Genomic DNA, 7,261 nt, shown 5'->3' on the forward strand with positions numbered 1-7,261 from the left:
GTGTGTGTGCGTGTGCATGAGCACATGTTTTCATTAAAGATAGAGGTCTCTGCTTTATCTTCAAGGAAGAGAAGGAGAATGCTAGCCTTTACAGGGGAGAAACAGGCCACTTTCCATCCTCAGAGGTTTCAGGGGAATCTGGAGATTCAAAATATTTGAGTGCATTGATTAGATATTCCTATCCTAAATCAGAGGGCCCCACTGCTTCCCAACCAGTGCCTTGATATCGGCAAAGTGGACTTGCCATGGCTGGGAATTCAACTTTCCCTGGTGGAACATTATATTTATAATTGATCCTACCCTGATCCAGAGGTTATCTGCCCTTAAGCTACAAGAAATGAACCCCTCTGTCAGCTTCCAAGGAGACTCTCTGATTTTAACACTTTGTCTTAGATTGGTGATTAATCACTCCCAGGCTTTCTCGGTTTTCTCCAAGGAATAGATGGCACGAGTAACAGCCACCCAATTCTATTATCCTTATTATGATTACTTACTCTCAATCTCTCAAATAGTTGAGACAGTGCACATTCTAGTGCATTTCCTTCCACAACTATATAATTTGAATGTACCACTGGGGAAAGTTTTAACAATTGAATCAGTACAGCATATCGGAGATGATCAGACTACCATCAATGCTAAAAATTCTTGCCAGATTTGCCAGCTGACTGGTGGGTGATCCAGTTTCAAAATTCTGTTTCCTTGGTCTACTCTGGGCACCACCTGTCTTCATGTCTTCAGTCAAGTTTCCCAGCAAACAAATTTTGAAATGGAGAGTTACACGCAGGAAGTTTATCTGGGTATGCTTTCAGCAACACCTGGGAGGGAGTGAAGGCACCAGGATTGGGAGAAGTTGAACTGCAATGGAATTGTAACAAATCCTTGGCTCTTCCCCTTGGGGAACTCGGGCACTAGGATGGCTGTTCATAGTTGTCCTGGATTCTGTAAAGATGGACAGGCCTTTGTATCCTTGAACCAACCAGTAGTCACTGGATATGAGTTGCCCCTGGGAAGACAATGTAACCTGAGGTAAGGCGGCTCCCTTTGACTGAGGAAAATTGCTGGTTGGAGGAGATTCAGCCATGAGCCATCAGCATGCAACCTCCTAGCATCTGAAGGGAAGGAGTTCCTTGATCCTGAATGTGGAGCTGAGTTGTGAACCACAGCATGCAATTAAGGCAGTAATAGTGGACTTGAGGAGGAGGGGGTGTACTTAAGATTTATTTAGGAAGTAGAAACAATAGGGCCTAGACACTGGGTATGAGGAATCAGGGAGAGGAAAGAGTATGAGTGGCGTTAGATTTTTAACTTGAGTGACCCATAGAAGAGAGATATGGTTCATATAAAAGCAATCACAGTAGGATTAGTTTTGGAGGGAAAGATAATAGTTAAATTTTGGATATTCGTAGTCACTGGTGCAGCATTTAATGGAGATTACAAGATATTTGGAAATAAGGATCTGGCAATTATGGAAGGTTATAACCTGGGAACTGTAGCTATCAATTTAGAGGACATAGTTTGTAAAGGATATACATAAAATATATATAAGGGAGGAGAAAAAAAAGCCAAGGGTGGAATATGAAATATTTAAAATGAAGATGAAGAAAGACAGTAAAATCGTTCCAAGCAAGATCATTGACACCCTCCTATTGACAGATCTAATGAACCTTTTAAAGTTCTTGGCTGACAAAACTGGCTTGTCACACTTGCTACATCTGGATGGATGTGGAGCTCCCCATAATAGAGAAATGAAAGAGAAGCAGGTGGTGCATACTGGAGTGTGAGGCCAGCAGATTCATATCATAGACACATTTAAATTATACAAATTTGCACTTCCTTTTTCCTTCCCTTCCCTTCTGGGACAGTTCGTTCCTAAAGGCATAAGTCAGGCAAAGCACATTGATTCTCTTTGCCTGGGACAGGGGGAGTAGTGGTGGACCAGAATGCACTACTGGAATCTGATCCAGGTGAGAAGGATGTCATCATAGGAAGGTAGCACAGTGTGAGCTGTCGGAGCCCAAGTAGGGTGACACGGGGGAAGGGCTGGTGGGGTGATGACTTGTCATGGGGAGTTAGAACCCAAGGAAGATGCAAAGAGCATTCATGCATGGGGTGGGCCACACATAGAGTATCAAAGACCAAACAGCCTGAAGAGGGTACCCTCTCCGTGGAAAATGGTCTTATTAATCATCCAATGTACCATGTGTTTGTGTATGTGTATGTGTTAGTCATATTTCACTTTCACATCACATTTGATACTGTTGATAATTGTCATACTGAAACATCTTCTTTGCTTGGCTTCTAGGTCAGCTTTCCTCCTTGATTCTTTTTCTATTTCCTTCATATCTGCTGCAGATTTCCATTGTACCTACCCTCCTTTAAATGATGGTTCCTTGTCAACCTTGTATTTTTCTCATTCTCCCTACGTCTCTGAGGGATCTTCTCAACTACCACGTTTGTACCAATGATCCACAAGTCCTATATATACCAATTAACAGTTCTCTGCAACAGTTGGGAACAAAGAGGGTATTATTAAACCAATATAAAAACCTACAGAACCTTTCTCTCCTGATTTCCAGACCTACATGTTTCAAACAACTATTTCAAGTATCTCATTGAGAAGATGCTTCCAAGATTGTCCAGCTCATCATTGTCACCTCCAAACTGCTACTTCTTTACTTTTCTCCTTTTATTCTGTTGGATGGCACCAATCCCCATCCATCTCCCAAAGCCAGAAGCCATGAGAATCATAGCTCTGCCCTCTCCTTTCCTCTCACACTTAATCACTCACCAAGTCCTGTTGATTCTCCTTGGTACCTCTCTCCATCTCTACTTCTCTTCCCCATTCCTATCACTATACCTCAAGGCACACACTCTCTTTGTTTCTTACTAAGATTATTGCAAACAATGTCTTGGTCTCCAACCTTGTTTCATCCAATTTGTTCTCCATCCTATTCTAGTGATCTTTTTAACTGAAAATATTATCATGCCATTCTCCTGCTTACAATTCTTTGACAGGATCCTACCTAAACAAAGCATCCAAACTTCCCGGCACTGCTGCAGGCTTCTTTATCATCTCCTCCCTGATGATGTTACGCTTAGTTCCCATAATATTCCACACGTGTGGATTTGAATGTGATGACTTGAACCGAGATTTTACTGAGGTGTGTCTGAGTTCTAGCAGGGGTTTTTAAAGATTATTTAATTGTCTTCATTTGTCTGCAAGAAAACTTGTCCTTGAAACAAATGTGAAAAGTACACAGAACATTTATAGCCTACAGTCAATGAGTTTCTGAAATAATCAGAATTGTATTCAAGGAGCAGGAGATGAAACACAGCACAATGACTGCAAATCTACCAATCTCTTGGAATTTAATTTTGTGAACTTGATTTTATAGATAAGAAAGCAAAAACCTTTCAAATTATTTTTATAAAAGAAAATAGACAGTTACTTACTTCTATAGTAAAAAAAATACACAGTGGGGAGGAGTAGGAAGAAATGATTGAGGCATCTCCCCAGTCCTCTTTATGGCCTAGATGAATTTTGAAATCTAAAATATCTTCTGTTGAATATTACCTCCTCCTCTGGGATGTTTTCTACCTCTTTAATTCATGGAATAGCTTAAAGTAAAAAAATAAGTGAGCCAGTCACATTTCTTATAGTCAAGACAGGCAGTATATTGGAAGTTTGTAACCATTTTACATTATTAAAATTACACGAAAATTCTTGGCCATTGGGTGACATTAGCAGTATTCCAGTGAAAAATATTAAGAAGGAAATAAATACATTTCCAAGTCTTTGAGTTTATTTTCATGAACCCCTATCTCATACTTCTTAAGAAATTGTTACCTCACCACTTCCAGTTATCCAGATATAGTAAGGCCACTGGAAGGAAAATTTGAGGATCTAAGTGTACTCCCCATCAATTCCTGAGCACATTTTTACAATTTTGGAATCCATTTTTATAAAATTATGTTTATTTTCTTAAGTGGTGGGATATTAACATGTGTTGAAAGCTACTTGGTGGTCAGGACCATAGGTTCATTTAACTATGTCCTTTACAGAACATGCGACATTGCCTTTAGCCTAGTAGATGTTCAATAAATAATAAATACTTGTGGATTCAAGTTTAATTATATTTCAAGTTGTTCTGTAGGAGAGGTCTGACATTTGGAGTTTTAGCTGTGCAAAGCTAATTCTTCCATCAGTGCATTTCTATTATTCCTATCTCTGTGGATGCACAAAAAATACAATAGCATATTTGGTATCTTTAGAGTTTCTCTTTAAACCTAACATTAGAATTCACTGACTGTATTGCCAAAAAAGTTCTGTCTCTCAAAAAGAAAAAATAGTATTTCTACTTTATTGATAACTTGACAAGCTGCATGAAATCAAAGAAATAGAACTAGGCAATGGGATTTGAAGGAGCCTACTCAAAGAAAATTTCTATTCCAACAAGCACCCAGATTACCTAAGCAGGGATACTGAAATAGTGCATACACTTACGTAACAAGCCGCAGATGATGATAATTGAGGACCAGTGGTTCAGGAGAATGTCTGACCATTCCGTGCCCATAGATACATCCAAGGTGCTGATTAGGCTTCATGAAAGACAGCCATTCTCCTTGTATCTTTTTTTTTAGCCTTAATTATGCTCCTTCAACTTGCATTTTCACTGTATTTGACTAGACAATGACAATCTAAGCACATTTCCACAAAATGTGCAATTTCCATAGGAATTGAAAGTGCACTTGTAAATTTCAAGTTCAGCTTCTTGCTGATCACTTGATACTTTATTTCCCACATGGACTTAAAGTGCCCCACTTCCTTATAGAGCTGGGAACGAATATACTGAGACCAAAATTCTCTTCTTGTCATTATAAGACAGCGCCAAATTACTGGGAAAAATACCGTTAAAACTTTTACATCTTTTTGTTCTTTTATTTAAATGACTTCTGTGAAAGTAAGTTTTTCTTTTTAAGTTTTATGAGCTGTACTTTGAAGGACTGTAATTATTTAAGACTAAATTAAAACATAGAATTTTTAAATGAACACAGCTTATTAAGGTCATTTTTCAAAAAAATCATATTTCAGAGAACTTATACATTAATGTTGAATTCTCTAGAAAGGTTGTCTAAGAAAAAATGAGATCTAAAACCTCCCAGTTTTCTTGTAAATTATTTTGCCTATAAACACAGCCATTCTTTTCTACCATGACACCACCATTCTCTGTTCTCCCACCCTCTCCGTACTAGAATATGTCCAGTTTAAGAAAATAAATATCTTTTAACATAAGAAATGTGTACTTTACCCTAATAAAGTAAATCTAAGGTAGTAACCGTCATCGTCTATAACATGAAACCTGAAATAGTTATCTTAAGATAGCTTAAGACAGGTTACTTCATCGAAGTGTCCGAAGGTCCTTGGTTCCATCTATGAGGCAACTTCCTAACAGTTCTAAGAGGAACACTTAGTTATTCAATAATTGTTTACTAAGCATTTATTCTATACCAGGTACCAGTCATAGGAGTGGACAAGACAGACATGGAGTTCACATTTGACTGAGGGTGGCGACTGGGAGGAAAGAGATAACAAACATGAGTCTTGCAGGTTGACATATGTTACATAAAGTAAAACAAATGGGATGATGTCTTAGAGGATATTCCGGATTTTTATTGCTGTACAAAGAAACCATTCCACACTTACTGGGTTAAAACAACAATAATCATTTATTTTGCTGACTAATTGCAATTTGGTCAGGCCTTGGCTGGGGCGGCTGGTCCCGACTCTAAATGGCGTCGGCTGAGGTGACTTGACGCACGTGGATTGCAATTTGGTAGGCCTGTTGACCGCTCTTCTCCACATGGGCCTCCTCGTAGTACTGCTTTGACTTCCTCAAGCCTGGTGGCTGGGATCTGTGAGAACACGTTCCAAGAGACAGGAAGAGGAAGCTGCTGGTCTCCTATAGCCTGAAACCCAGAAAAGCATCACTTATGCTGTGTTCCATTGGTTAAACAGTCATTAGTCTGCTCAGATTCAAGAGGAAGGGTTTAGACCCATCTCTTCACGGGAGGAATGGCAAATAATTTAACTTAATCTTTAATCTACCTCAGAGGGTACCTGGAGGGAATGGTCAGAAAAGAACTCTTTGAGGAATCGACATTTAGGTTGAGACCTCATGGGTGAAAAGGAGCCGGAGGATAAGGCTTAACATTCATTCACCTATAATTATTGAATACTGCTCACTCACAAGGTACTTTTAAAGACACCAGATATATAAGTATGAATAAGGTATTGTGTTCATCTTGGAATATTTATATGCAAATGACAGTGTGAAATATATAAAAGCATAATGATAAGTCAATGTGGTAAGTACTCCAAAGCATAAGCATATAGGAATTATGGGATTACAGAGGAAGGAATTCTTAAACCTGCCTGGAGAATTCAGAGATGTGTTCTCGGAGGCGGCGAAGTCTGAGCTGAGTTTTGAAAGGCAAAGCAATCCGGTGGATAGGGAAGAGAGAAAGTGAGGGATGAGAGAATTATAGGCAAGGAATAAGTATTTGCACAGAATGAGGAGGCATGGGGAAAATGACAACTGCAAGGAGATATTTTAAAATGGCTTGGTTAGAGGCTCTGCGGTGGAGGTGGCTAAAGCTGAGGGTACAAATGGAGGGTGTGGCTAGACCATGAAGGACCTTCACGAGCAGAGTGCAGTGGGCCTGCGACAGAGAGGGGTAAGATACCTTGCAGGTTAAAGAAAAGCCACGTGAGGTTCTAGTTGTAGTTCTACATGTCACTGGAATCAGTATAGCTAATAGAATTATGTCTAAGTATGTAAAATGTCTGGTTTCCTTTTTTTAAATATTGAGTGCTCAGCTGAGACCACAGCACCTGGACCAAAATGATTGAGTTAAAATTCTGGTACCATGACTTTCTCAGTGTCACCTCGGATAAATTACTTAATCTCTCTGCGTCTCAATTTCCTCCTCTGTAAGATAGGAATAATCATAGCGCCTCTTCTCATTGACTTGTGAGAATTTAAGGAAATCTTTTCGTGTGATGCCTGTAGACAGAACAGCACTTGGCATGTGGTAACTGCTCAGTGCCTTTATTGTTGCACGGTCCTAGTTTCCCTGTGAGCCTGTGCCACGCCCCCCTGCTGACCCCTCCTCTGAGTTAAGCTACAGACTGCTGCAGTCCCCACACTGCTGGATCTGACACCCCATGCCCCTGGAAGTCAAATTTGCCATTGTAAAGAGT

This window comes from Equus asinus, chromosome 2 (genome assembly GCF_041296235.1).
Source record: "Equus asinus isolate D_3611 breed Donkey chromosome 2, EquAss-T2T_v2, whole genome shotgun sequence".
Lineage (NCBI taxonomy): Eukaryota > Metazoa > Chordata > Mammalia > Perissodactyla > Equidae > Equus > Equus asinus.